A 13,547-nucleotide genomic window follows, 5' to 3' on the forward strand; every position below is an offset into this window, starting at 1 on the left:
GATGGAGAAGAAGGGGATTGACAAGCACAATCCTAAACGTAATTACAAGGCTTATAGTCCCTGCTGGGGACTAAAATGTTTATTGGCTTTTCTTGTGCAATTTAACGTTCTTCCTCCCAAAGCCCTACTCCAAACTTGGAACTTCTCTGGAATTAGCATCTCGTTTGGGAGAATGCCAAGTATTGGTGTCTGGGTCCTTTGCATCTTTGCACCAACTCAGAATAGCAGCTCTAGAAACTAAGCTGGGAGTAGTCTGGGTAAAGGAGTTAAATATCCACTTGGGCATCGTCCTAATAAATTTCATCCATCTTCCTTCTGGAAAACAGCTCTTAAAAAGATGTGGTCTTTAATGAGGAAGTGGATGCAAACTGGTAAGTCCAAGATAGTACAAGTCAGTGGTCTTTGCAGAGTTGCCGAAGTTATATACAGAATCAAGGACCTGGAGGCTATGGAAAAACCTCATCCCACTGCCATTGTGATCTATGCAAGGAAGGATGGCCTGAACTCAGAATGCATTTGATATGTCCCAGAGCTAAGAAACCAGCCCAGGGGGAAAAGATGATATTAAAGGACATTTTGGTGTATGAAAAAGTCTACCTAAAACCTCATCAGAGATAACTATGTAGTATAAAATTTAGAAGAGTATGACTCCTTACCTTGGCTCAAGGCTCTAAATTTAGGGGAAATAATGACATGAGTTCCAAGTTTAGTTTACCAAATATATACAGTTCCTGTAAGCAGCTCAAATTTATATGGAAAAAAAGTACCTTAAAGATGATCTAGTTCACAAAATTCCTTAGTACACTAAAATCACCTGAATTATGTATTCCTTTGAGCTAAAGTCTGAATGTGCCTCTAGACTTGGCAACCACGGCTTATAGCCCACTGTCCCGGCCTCATTGATCAGGTGACTGAGATGCATAATAGTTAAAACTGTTCCACTTATTCAATAAATATTTCTATGAAACTGATAGTATTGATGTGAACAAGCTTGGGCTGGTGAAGTGACTTTCCAGGTCACATGACCAGAGAGTGATAGAGTTTAAACAAGAACCCAAATTCTCTTGACTACTGAAGGACTTGCAAGCATATCATATGATAATGATACTTCTTCTATTTTCTAATAATCAAAACATAAAACAATAGATAGCCTGAACAAGGTTTTAATTATCTTGATTTTTCAAAATATCTTGATTTTTGTGTCTATACCTTAATTTCTTAAATATAAACATAATTAACAAAATGTTAATAACATTCCAATAAAACATTGCTAATTTCAAATTGTTGGGACAAAACTAATTATAATATTTTAAGTTTCTTCACTACTCCCTTGATCCTACTGGTGGCTCAGATGGTAAAGAATCAGTCTGCAATGCAAGATACCCATGTTCGATGTCCGGGTCAAAAGGATCCCCTAGAGAAGGGAATGGCAACCCACTTCAGTGTTCTTGCATGGAGAATTCCATGGACAGAAGAGCCTGGCAGGCTTCAATCCGTGGTTTGCAAAAAGTCGGACATGACTGAATGAGTAACTTTCACTTTCAGGACAAAACTAATTATAGTATTTTAAATTTCTTCAGTACTCCATAGTTACTTTTATGATTATTGAGACACTAAGACAAGATGAATTGAAACCTCAAGTTTTCATTGATTCTTATATTATTCCCAGTGTTTTCAGTTGGTTCTAGATTTTTATCCGAGGTTTGGCAACAGCTTTATTTATTTATTCTTGTAGCATACTCCCCTCTTACGCTAGGAAAACAAAGCAAAAAAAAATTGATTTATTTTTCTTAAAACAACAAAAAATAGGAAAAAATTCTAAAATTCCTTAAAATCCTTTTTCTTAAAAACACTAGGAAATGTTTACTAATATAAACTTTAAATTTTTTAACTCATATCATTTTCCAAAGAAATATTCTTTGAGACTGTTTCTTTGTACTTCATATGACATTTATACATGTAATTCTGTTTTTAAGATTAATTTTATTATTAAATACTGTCCTGAAGTTGTGCTCTTATCAATTCATTGAAGGGTAAATTAGACACTTTATAAATTTTCCTAGGAATGGAGGGCAAAATCATATCAATAAATAACAATTTGACTTATCAAAAACACAGTAACAAAAAGTAAAATTAGAAAAAAATGTTAATTAGTCAAGCAAATAGTCAAAAATATGTCAAACTTTGACATATTTTCTGAGATAAATTGGCATCATGTATGTTAGCATGATTCTTTTTTATAGAATTCAACTTATTTTTACTCACTTTAATTAGTTTTTGTGTGCAGATAAAATGAAAGGCAATGGAAATTTGGCTTGCAAAGTAGTTCTAAGATGATCTACATCCACAATCTGGTTGTAATACCATAAAAATATGTTTATTATGTGAGAATGGTAATTCAAGTTAGCATTCATCATAGACATAAAGCAATGAGCAATGCAAGTTAACTTCAGTTATTTATCCTGGGAACTTTTTTTTTTGCTAAAAAGGCCAGAATGCATGATAGCATTGGCTCATTCTTCCCAAAGCCTCCTGGAAAACATGTCTTTGAAATAAAAGCTTCTCAATGCTAAAAATTTTACTGCATTTGGGAGAAGTATAAAATTTGATAATAAAAAGTTGGGTCTTCATTTTTCTAATTCAGTATGGAGTCTGTTTTGAGGAAAATTAACTGTGGGCTGAATTTGCATCCTAGAAATATATTTAATTTGTATCATAGACTCAAAATCTGACTTCCAAAACTGGGCATCTATTTTCCCCCACCTCTTATGTATCACCCCCTCTCCCAGGTCATGACTTCAGTCCAAGCAGAGAAAAATAAATTTCCCTGAGGATATATGTAACCATAACTAAAACGACAATAATAATAATAATGAAGAGATCTTGGAATTTAAATGTGTGGCTCTGCTTTTCCCCATTCATTTCCCGCTCTACCCCAGCTCTTTGTCCTCATGTTTTATGAGCTATTATATTTGTCTTATCCATCTGTATCACCATGACTTTTTCTTAGGTTCAGCTAGACTTTGCACTTCTTGGTACCCTTCTTGGTACACTAAAGTTTTAGAAGCAAATGCTCTCAGTTTAAATCTTTTGGTCACAGAGTGCCTTGACAGTTTCTCCAAATGATGTTAGGAAGGGGAAGTAAATGTTCCCCATTTCTACTCAGTTTCTTTTTAGAGTATTGATTTCATTCCATGTCTGGCTTAATTTCTTTTGGGGATTGCTGGATTGATTTTGAAGTTACCGTTGAATTCCTTCAACATGGCCTAAACAGACAACCAGGAGTAGTGGGGATGATATTTATGCTAATTTCATGCTCTTCAACTGGGCTATCAAGAATTAGAAGCCCCAAAATAGTTGGTCACGTTGGACTGTGAGATCATAACAGAGGTATTCTTGACAAGTGAAATGATCAGTTAAACCTGATTCTAGCAATCATGTAGGTTAGCTTGATTCTCTTTTATGGACTTCAACTTAGTGTTACTGTATTCTAATTAGGTTTGGAGTGCAGATGAAATGAAAAGACATGGTTCAATTTAGGAGAAAGTTCAAAGTTCAAAAGTCATGTAGTGTTTTGTAGACCTTACGTTCTGAGAGAAATTACTTGAGACTATGAAAGTACTATCCCAATTTACCAGATAAGGTCTACAACTTGGGACATTAAGTGAACAGAAAAATTACTTGTTCTTAAACAATTTAGCTGAGAATAAATAAAAACACAATGTCCTATTAAAGATCTGTTTCTTTTGAAAAATGTTTCCTCTGAAAGCTAAGGATAGAATATATAGCTTTGACATAAAGGCTCATCTTTTTCTGAAACAACCGCTTCTGTCTCCAAGTTGCAAGGGAAGGATTCATCAATCTGATTGAATCTTCCCTTTAGTTTTTCCCAACAGCTGTGTTCATATAATTCATGACTCCCATGTTTCCTGAGCCCTGGATAATTTCACAGACATGTCTAATACAGGCCTCTACATTTTCAGAAGAGTATGGAATCTTGGAGGAGGTCCAGGGTAGACCAAGGAACATGATTAATGGATTGGAAGTTGGAGTTTATGAAGAAAGATTGTGAGATCTGATTTCTCGCTATGAGAAAAGCTAAGGGGTGACTTAATAACACAAGATGGTTAGGAAGCAGCTGGTCTCTATCTTCACTAAGGTTGGATAAAATGAAATAAAATATAAATTGCAACAAGAACAAAAATATGTTACAAGTGGGAACTTCCAAGCACTATGATGACTGGATTCTTAGAAAAGTCGTCGGAGGAAGTATGTGTAGTCTATTTTCCTGGTCTGTTGTGATAGGCCTATGAGTAGTGAGGAAGAGGAGATAATCTTGAAAGATCCCTTCTGGATCTATCTCTTTATAAGTCTGCATGTATACATGCTAAATTGCTTCAGTGGTGTCTGATTTGGTGTGACTCTGTGGACTGCAGCCTGCCAGACTCCTCTGTCCATGGGATTCTCCAGGAAAGAATACTGGAGCCAGTCACCATGCCCTCCTCCAGGGGATTTTTCCAACCTAGGGTTCAAACCTTTGTGTCTCCTGCATTGGCAGGTGGGTTCTTTACCATTAGTGCCACCTGGGGAGCCCATTTTATAAGTCTACCTAATCATATTTAGAAAAATTATTTTCCCGATCTATGTCTCATTTTCTCCCTATCACTAACTCTACCCTAATTTCTTATCCTTTGTCTGCCTTCTGTAAAACACTGCTAACCAAAGATGGCTAGGGCACTGATCAACCCTGAGGGGCCCTCCCCAGCTGCTAGCTTCCCTTTCAGCTTTGGGAGCAGGTTTCTTGTCCATCACTACTACTCCTTGACCACTAGGCTCATGCTGATGGTCATCTTTCTACACAGTAAACCCAAGGCAAGGGGAAACAAAACTAAATAAAGCATAATTTCCTACTTTTAACTAACTCATATGTGGCCCAATGGATTAAAACACAAACCTTAGGTGTAGGATTTGAGCAGCTGAAGGGCTAAGATGTGTTTTACTCATTTGCATGGATGCTAGTCCATAGAGCATTGTCTGGCAGGAGGTGCTCAGCAAGTTTTCATCAATTGAATGAATGGAACTATGAAGTGAAGGTAGTAAACTGAAGTTAAGACAGTCAAGAGTCTCAGAGGTTTCTAAATGATTCTGTATGTGACACAAATCTAAAACCTAATCCTTGCATGGGTACCACTGGGGACTTTATTCCTACCACATCTGGGTTACCCAGAAGATTTTGACAAGAGTACTTGAGTCCTTCCTCCCAAAAAATATTCACCATAGACACTGTGTAGATTCAGAATCATGGAAAAATAGGCCAAGTTCTTGGTGTGATTTTTAAAATATGACTTTAGGAAGTTCAGTAATTATTTTTCTAAATTATCTTTTTGCATATGTTGCTAACTTTCTCCATGAAGAATATAAAATTTAGCAGTAGAAAATCTCTCACTCCCATCATCACACAACCTAAATAGTTGGGTTTCAAAAATAAGGTAACCTGCTCCTTACAACCTGATTCAATGTCCTAAAACGCTTTGGTTTAAACTTTCTATGGTTCTTCCTGGCTCTTCTCCCTGCAAAACCAGCAAACCATCAGCTACCATTGTCAGTCCTAACTTTGGTCCTAAAGCCCACAGTCAGGTCCTTTCTGACTATCCTTGTAGAAACATTGTAACAAGTAAACCAATTTATTGCTCACTATTGGTTTTTAAATGTTCTGGGGGAGAATCTGGTAACTTGGAGGGCTACAAGTTGATGACTCTCATATGCTTGGGAGTTAGTTGTTTCATAATGGTTTTTATGCTTTTTTTTTGATCCAGCTAAATATTATTCCCAGATGGGATCAGTTTTTGACCTTTTTGCGCTACTCTCCTAATCTTGGCGCTTCTAACATTTTCTTACTGTGTTTTTCTTTTGTTCATCACTAATGGCCATGCCTGGTTACATAATTTCTGTAACAGGTGTTGACCCATTTGGATGTATTTCAGTATGGCACACAGTTATGGTTCATGAAAAGCTTACCAGTAAGAAGTACACCTCATATTAAGGTACCATCTAATGAACAGGGATATTATTTCTCCTGTAAGATTATTCTCAGGACGGCCTTGCTCAATAATTTGTAGGATTGAGTGACAGTTTCTCAGGATTGGCCCTTTGAAACCATACATCATGAATTTGAAAACATCTTTGCCATTCTGTTCAGCAGGAGAGTTTTCTGTTTACTTATTATTTCCAATATGCCAATTTTCAGCAGTTTTTGAGGTCAGTTGATTTGATCCTAGACATTTTTTTTTTTTTTTTGCAAGGAAGACTGAAGACAGGGGTAACTAGGAAACTTAAGTAAACATAATTAAACATAAAATGCTTATAGTGATAGTAGAATTGACCTCAGCCAATTAAAATTATTAATAGAAAAAATATGTCAATGTCACATCTAAGCTTACTGCCTCTGCTCCCACTTGGGTAATGAGGATTAGTTCATATTTCCTGACAAGAATAGATGGGAATTTCTCCCTGACCTTTGTCCTTCTAGAATATCGTGTTAGAAGGATTGATTAGATCCAACCAAAAATAGAGATTTTGATTAATTCAAAATTAATTTTATAGGTCCCACAAAAGTAGAATCAAGAGCATTTTCTTTTCAAGCAGTGAAAATTTTCCCCATTTTGGTGACTGAGAAAATATTCAGATTACAAACTTGGAATCTTTGCTCCCACAGCAATCATGTCAGAGACCAATCTTTAAAAATAATCAGAAATACGTGCTTATATTTTCAGCATCACCCTTGATCACAATAGAAAAATGATTTTTGTAAAGCATTTGATCTTAGACCTCTAACACTATCTGTATATGCCACCTGAATTAACCAAATAAAAAAATTATTCAGAATTCCAGTCAAGACACTGGTACAACTTTATCTTGGCATCATTGTTTTTAATGTAAGATGTATTTTTAAGGCAAATAGGCAAGCATTTAAGTCTGTTTTGGTAAAAAGGCAAGCATTTTATTGTTTTGGTAACACCATTATCACAAATCAGAAAGTTGGGAAATGCTCATAAGTGTCCAGAGGTCTGATTCATCAGAAGGTTTATCTGAATTGGCATTTGATCTTCTTTTACTTTTTAAATATTCTTGCCATTTCTGGCTCGTCTGTCTTTTCCTCAGTAAAACTGCACCACACACTGGAAAGTAAGGATATATCCATCTGTATAACATCGAGGGAGAGTAGAAATAAGAAGATTGGCTATATATACAACCAGAGTCTCAGAAATAAGAACACTCCTTCCTTCAACAGAAATGCTGACGTGGCAATGTGAATTTAGCAGGTAGATTTGCCATAACTTCTCATTTAGCAGTATTGAGAATGCTCAGATTCTTGATATTCACTGGTTAGGAATTTCTCCAGAAGGAATGCAATTACAAAGGAGCTTAAAAACCTGGGGAAATAACTCATTTTCAAGTAAATTTAAAGTTGGAAAGTAAGCACTGGTTTGAAGTCACCATAAAGTCATAAATAAATATATATATATATATATAGAGAGAGAGAGAGAGCTTAGGGTAGGGCTCCTCCAGTATTTTAAAAAGCAGTACAGTTTTTTTTTAATTTATAAACTAGCCTCTCAAATTGTTTTGCCATATTAAAAGAAATTGGGTTTGCACTCAGCCTACACCCCTAGGAATCAATTTGTTGTTTAGTCACTAAGTTGTGCCCAGCTCTTTTGTGATCCCATGGAGCCTGTCAGGCTTCTATGTCCATGGGATTTCCCAGGCAAGAATACTGAAGTGGGTTGTCATTTCCTTCTCCAGGGGTCTTCCCAACCCAAGTCTCCTGCACTGCAGGCAGATTCATTACCACTGAGCCATCGGGGATATCCTAGGGAATCATACAGAGGTTTTTTGAGGGGGCCAGGCTGGGCTTCTTGACCTCTGTCCTTCATTGCTTCCAACTAGCCTGTATATTTCACATACATTAAATATTCCACAATATACTTCACCATCTGTGCTGTAGGGTAGTTTGTGCTGGTCATGTATACTGTCAAGTTGATAGAGGTGCAAAGCTAAATGTGTGACACTCTAAGAATATGCATATATTTGAATAATTTGACTATTCAGTCCAACAATTTGCAGAGAGGCGCTGAAAGATCGCACATCTTGGTAACACTTCCAAGAAACATAGCTTCCCTTATTGGGGGTGGGGAGAGGCAGGGATATTTCTAGCTGGAGTTCCTCATTTATTAAAGTCTTGTCTCTGGCATTTTAGCTGTGTGAACTCGGGCAAATGATTTCGTGGCACTGAGCCTCCGGTTTTCATTTATAAAATAAGAATAGTAATTTCTGTGACTGGTCTTTAGAAGCTCTAAAACAGCTAATATAAGTGCACTCATTTTTTTTTTTTTAACTGTAAACCCTTAGGCAAACTGAACTGAGTATATAATAATATTACATATTCAGTTCAACAGCACATTCTTGATAACCACAGAAGGGTTCAGGGGAGGAAACTGTTTATAATCTTTCCCTTTCCCCAAATTAATGTTGGAGTGTTTAGAGAAATTCTTAAAGCAATGAGTCTTAGCAATGATTAGGTCAAACTCCTTTGAGATTACAGAAGAAATGCACATACTCATAAAACTGCCTACCAAATTTGGGGAAACGAGAGATTCCTATGACACCCAAATATGCATTGCTTAAGAAAGAGTGCTTCTCAAATCTGACCCCAGATTTTCTGCTTCGCAATCGCTAGAGGCGATTGTTAAAATGCTTATTTCTGGACGCTGCCCCACCCCTACTAAATCACAATTTCAGGAGGATAAACCTACATTTTAATAGGCAACCCAGGAGGTTTTTTAGGCTTCTCTGGTGGCTCAGAGACCTGGGTTCGATCCCTGGGTCAGGGAGATCCCCTGGAGAAGGAAATGGCAACCCATTCCAATATTCTTGCCTGGAGAATTCCATGGACAGAGAGCTTGGAATGCTACCGCCCATGGGGTCGCAAAGAGTTGAACACGACTGAGCGACTAAAACACAGGTGGTTTCTATGCTCGGAAGAGGTCCCAGGATTACAAGTTAAATGTCAGGGTCTTTTTCCGTTCCTTATTCTAAATTTTAAGGTCTGTACTCTCGCGCAGGAACTGGTCGAGCTAGTGGGAAGAAAATTCCGCCTTCAAGCAGGAACCTAGATAGACGGTTGAAAGCGTTTGTCCGATAGTATATTGAAAGTGAATACGAAGTTCTCTGCAAGGGTCTTGGCTACCTGCAACTAGGAATCAGAAAGACTGCTGCGGGGGAAGAGGGGCGAAGTGAGGATTAATTGAGCCAACTGCCCACCCCGAGACACACACACACACACACACACACACACACACACATTAAAACAGAAGGCTTTTTATTTATCTTTGCTACCCAGGTTCTTTATTAAAAGGGTTGGTTTATGTGTGTAAGTTTGCTAGGGAGGGAAGTGAAAACATCTGCAGAACCATGCAATGCCCTGGAACGGAACTCTTCTAATAAAAGATGTATCATTTTAAATGCGCTGAATTTTGATTCTGGTAATTCGTGCACTAGAGTGTCTATTTCGAGGCAGCGGAGGTATCATATGACAGCGCACGTCAAGGCACCGTGGAGCCCTCTCGTGGACTCCCACCCACTTTCCCATTCACCCGGAGAAGGCTGCTCGCGCAGCCGCTCCCCCCACAAGCTAGCATGAAATCTCCCAGCCTCTGCCGAGATCAAATGGAGCTCTTCGCTCAGGGGGTGCGAGTATTACCTCCGCCATGCAATTTCCACTATCAATAATTTAACTTCTTTGCTGCAGACCAGAAGGAGTACATACCGGACACCAAAGACTCCCCTCAACCCCACCCCTTCTTTTTAACCAAAGGGAACGTGAAAAAAGAATAGAGTCTGGGAGTTTCGGGGCCGAAGTCTTCCCCAGAGCAGCTGCCTTGATGTTTACTTTGACAAGTAGTGACTGAAAAGGTGGGTTTCTTTTCTTTCTCTCCGTTTTTTCCTCTTGTTTGGTCGACTAGAAAGCGTGTGGCTTGAGTGAGGTCTGTCATTGCCTCGGCTTCCCGACTGGAGCAAGTAACTTGGTGTAACGTTATCTGGGGGTGTTCATGAATAAAAAATGCCGTTATTATCTTGATTGGATTCCTATTAGGCAAACTCCGGAGAGGGCAGTGCACGAACTCTGTTTAAGCCGCGGCGTGTTTAAGGCAGCGGAGTAAACCAATAGCCCCCCTGCTCTGTGCGATTTCATTGTGTGCTCGCGTTGGCAAGCTCCGTCGTGCGGGAAGGTGCGGGAAGGTGTGTCCGTGGCCCGGGAAACGCACGCCCTCTCCCACAGAACTTAGGTGCCGGGATGAAGCGGGAGGGAGTTGCCACAGAGGGGAGCGAGACCCCGGGGGCGCCCGATGCGCGCTCGCTCCCTTCAGTCCCGGCGTGGACCGCCCGTGTTTCCGCGGAGGGCCCGGGACGCGGGGTTCCCCCGGGCCGGGGCTAGGTCACCCATCGGAGCCGCGGGCGTGGCGCGCGCGTCCCGTTGAGGCGCCCCAGGGACTGGCGCGGGGCTTACGGGGCCACATCGCGGGGCCCGGGGGACTGGCCGAACGGGGGCGCGCGGGTCCGGGGCGCCTGGGCAGCCCGGGGACTCCCCCGGGCCGAGCGGGGGCGAGGAAAAGGCGCGGCGTTCCCTTTAAGCGGCCGCCCCGCACGGGTCTCGGTGGCGCGGGCGAGCTGGGGGAGGGGGGCGGGGGGCGGTGCCGTTTGACCAATCGAAGCTCAACCGAAGAGCTAAATAATGTCTGACCCGAGCTCCAGGCGCAGGCTGGAGCTCCGGGTCCCGGTTGCCGCCGCGCCCGGGCGCAGCCGCCCGCTCGCTGTCCCGCGCACCCCGTCGCGCCGCGGGCTTCCGGGCGCGGCCAAGGAACCGGCCCGGCGCGCCCCCCACCTTCTCCTCTGGAAGCGTTGATGAGACGCTTGAACTGCAGCTGCCACCGCTGCTGTGGGGCCGGCGGCGAGCGGCTCCGCGACGGGGACCTGGGCTGGGCGCAGGGGCCAGGAGCGGGACGACGATGTGACTCCGCCGCCGGGGACCCGTGAGCTTTGTGTGGACCCGGAGGTAGGCGAGCATCGGACGTGGGGCTTGGCTCGAGAGCCGCCGGTTCGCCGGGGAAAGTTGGCTGGGGCGCGAGGGGTGGGGGTGCGAAGTTATGGGGAGCAGGCCAGAACTCCTTTCTTCCCCTCCAAAAAAAGGGGGCATTTTGAGTTGTTCCTGTTGAGCTTTCTTCTCCCACTGCACGATCCAAAGGGGTAGCCAGGACGCCCGAGAGAGAGGGGACCCCGGGAAGCCCAGAAGTGGCGGAGAGAAAGCCAAGAAGAGACGCAGAGCTGCGCGATAGAAGACGGCGCCCCGGGGACCCCCCAGAAGAGGAGGGGTCGTGAGAGCGATTTAGGGCGCCAGCTGTGGGGGGCTCCGACTAAGGTGACGGGGTTGGGGCTGAGATATGAATCCTTCCCAAGGGCTGGGCGGCCCCTGCGCAGGTTTTGGGGGGCCGCTTGCTCCTGCAGCCCGCTTACCGCGTCCCCGGGGCTTCAGCAGGGCTGCACACCATCAGCTGTTCCCCAGGAGTTGAGTTAAAAAGCGGACGTATACGGGTCCAGTACGAGTTTATCTTGGGAAACTTGACACACTCCTGCAGCTCGGACCTGAAAGGGGCTGCGGGACTCCGGGGCTAGTTGTGCTCACGCTTCTCCCCACCCCGGCCACCTCCCTTGAGGCACCTTGCAGAAAAGTGAAAAGTTTTGGCTTTCAGGGGCTGGGAGGGATGTGTGTATATGTATGTGTATGTGTTTGGCGGAGGGTGATGTTCTGACTCGGGTAGGTCCCCGGGGATGCCATGCACAGCCGGGAAGAGGAAATGGGTGAATGAGACGTGCCTGGAAAGAAATAGCTGAGGGTTGGAGGCTCTTTGCTCGACGGGCAGAGAAGGGGACTTCCAGACTGGTGGCACCCCCTAGGGAAGAAAAGCCTTGGGACTGCTGGGGTGAACTAGAGTCACCGTCGAAGGATGCTGTTTGTGTGTTGGGGGTGGAGCGGGGTGGAGGGACACTGTTGGAGGGGCCGCGAGGAGGAGGGGTGGGGAGAGCGGCGCTAGGGAAGGTAGAGGGTGCCCTCTGCCGGCTAAACTGCCCAGAGCGGCTGCAGGGGCGGGAGGCTGGGGGGTGGGGAAGTGGTAAGAGATGGCTTTGCGGGATCTCTTCGGTAGCTGGTAGGAGGGACTTGTTGAATGACGCTTCTGACTCCCGACTCGGATGAATTTCGACTCCTCGCGCCTCCCTGGCTCCAGTGCAAGTTTTCCTTGAGCTGGGGGAGCTTTGACAGGCTATGGTTGGTGGTGTGTTAGGGATTCCTGGATCTCATTTTAGAGTCCTTCAGGGATCTTAACACTTACTCCTCAATGTCAGCAGTAAACAGCGAATATTTTCTGACAAGAGTGCAGGAATGTTCTTGGCCAGAAGCAAAGAAAAGCATATTTCTGTGTGTGTATTAATTCTCCTAGTACAGTTATCTTTTTCTAGCAAAGTCATGTGTAATTGGGAACGTTGATTCCTTTTTACTGCATATAAAACTGCATATTGATTTTAAATAGGAAGTAATGTTATTAAATGAGACCTTCAAATTGGTTTGACTTCTGGGAAAATATCCCCTTACCTTTAATTTTACCCCCCAAAAGTATTTTTATGTGAGTCTGTTATAAAGTCAGAGGCCATTTTGGTCTTAAAATTATATTTGTATATACTTATATTTTTTGCAGTTTAATTTATTGAGGTATAATTACTGATTTAATTCGTCTACAGGTGTTTGTTTACCTCATGCAACATTATGATTTTTAGGTTGAAAATTTATGAGATTATGGGATGTAGTACTCCAAATTATTATAAGCAATAGATCATAAAGTTTTTACCCAAGGGACCATACCCCTTTAAAAGCGTCATTAATCCTGTTCCTCGATTTTGCAAATACCTTGCTTAAGGTCATTAACTCTTGTTCCTTGATTTTGCAAATACCTTGCTTACGATTCTTCTTTTGCAAGTTTACTGCTGGAGGTAAGGGAAAGGAAAGAGACACTTGTTGAAATGTAACCATAACCTTTACTGGAATTTAAAACACGTTGGTCACCATTACTGGAATTCCCAGGCCATAAAGTCGTCTTTTTTTTTCTTCCACTTTATTTTGCAAAATGTGATAAATGTTGGTAAATATAGACCTGTACTAAGTATTATGACAGGAGAAGCATTATGTATGTAGAGCTATTTTAAGTCATTACAAAACGTTTCCTATTTATAAATGATATAAGCAGAAAGAAATGATTTCCAGATAAACAAGACTTACGTACATGTTTTGAAGCATTAGAACATTGCAGACACACTTAGACATCACATTTTTTTAAAAAAGGAAAATAACAGAGTAATTTTTCACATACCTTTGGAGGCTTTCGTTGCCTATTCAGAGCTGAATTAGTAACTGGAAATCTCATTTATTTTAAGATTAT

General features: G+C 42.1%; 1 protein-coding gene across 4 annotated transcripts in view; it reads left to right on the plus strand.

Moving 5' to 3' along the window:
* BDNF (brain derived neurotrophic factor) overlaps positions 1 to 13,547 on the plus strand; it is a 61,934-nt gene that overhangs the window by 11,190 nt on the left and 37,197 nt on the right. Inside the window, exon 1 of one of the 4 annotated variants that reach the window (XM_005690026.2) lies at positions 9,662 to 9,972. The exons of 2 other annotated variants lie outside the window; for them this stretch is intronic. The gene's annotated coding sequence lies outside the window, so the exon portion shown is untranslated. Of the gene's footprint in view, positions 1 to 9,661; positions 9,973 to 10,840; positions 11,114 to 13,547 lie in introns of those variants that run through there. One more of the 4 variants, XM_018059303.1, reaches the window with a different exon arrangement.

The sequence above is a fragment of the Capra hircus genome, chromosome 15 (genome assembly GCF_001704415.2).
Source record: "Capra hircus breed San Clemente chromosome 15, ASM170441v1, whole genome shotgun sequence".
Taxonomy (NCBI): domain Eukaryota; kingdom Metazoa; phylum Chordata; class Mammalia; order Artiodactyla; family Bovidae; genus Capra; species Capra hircus.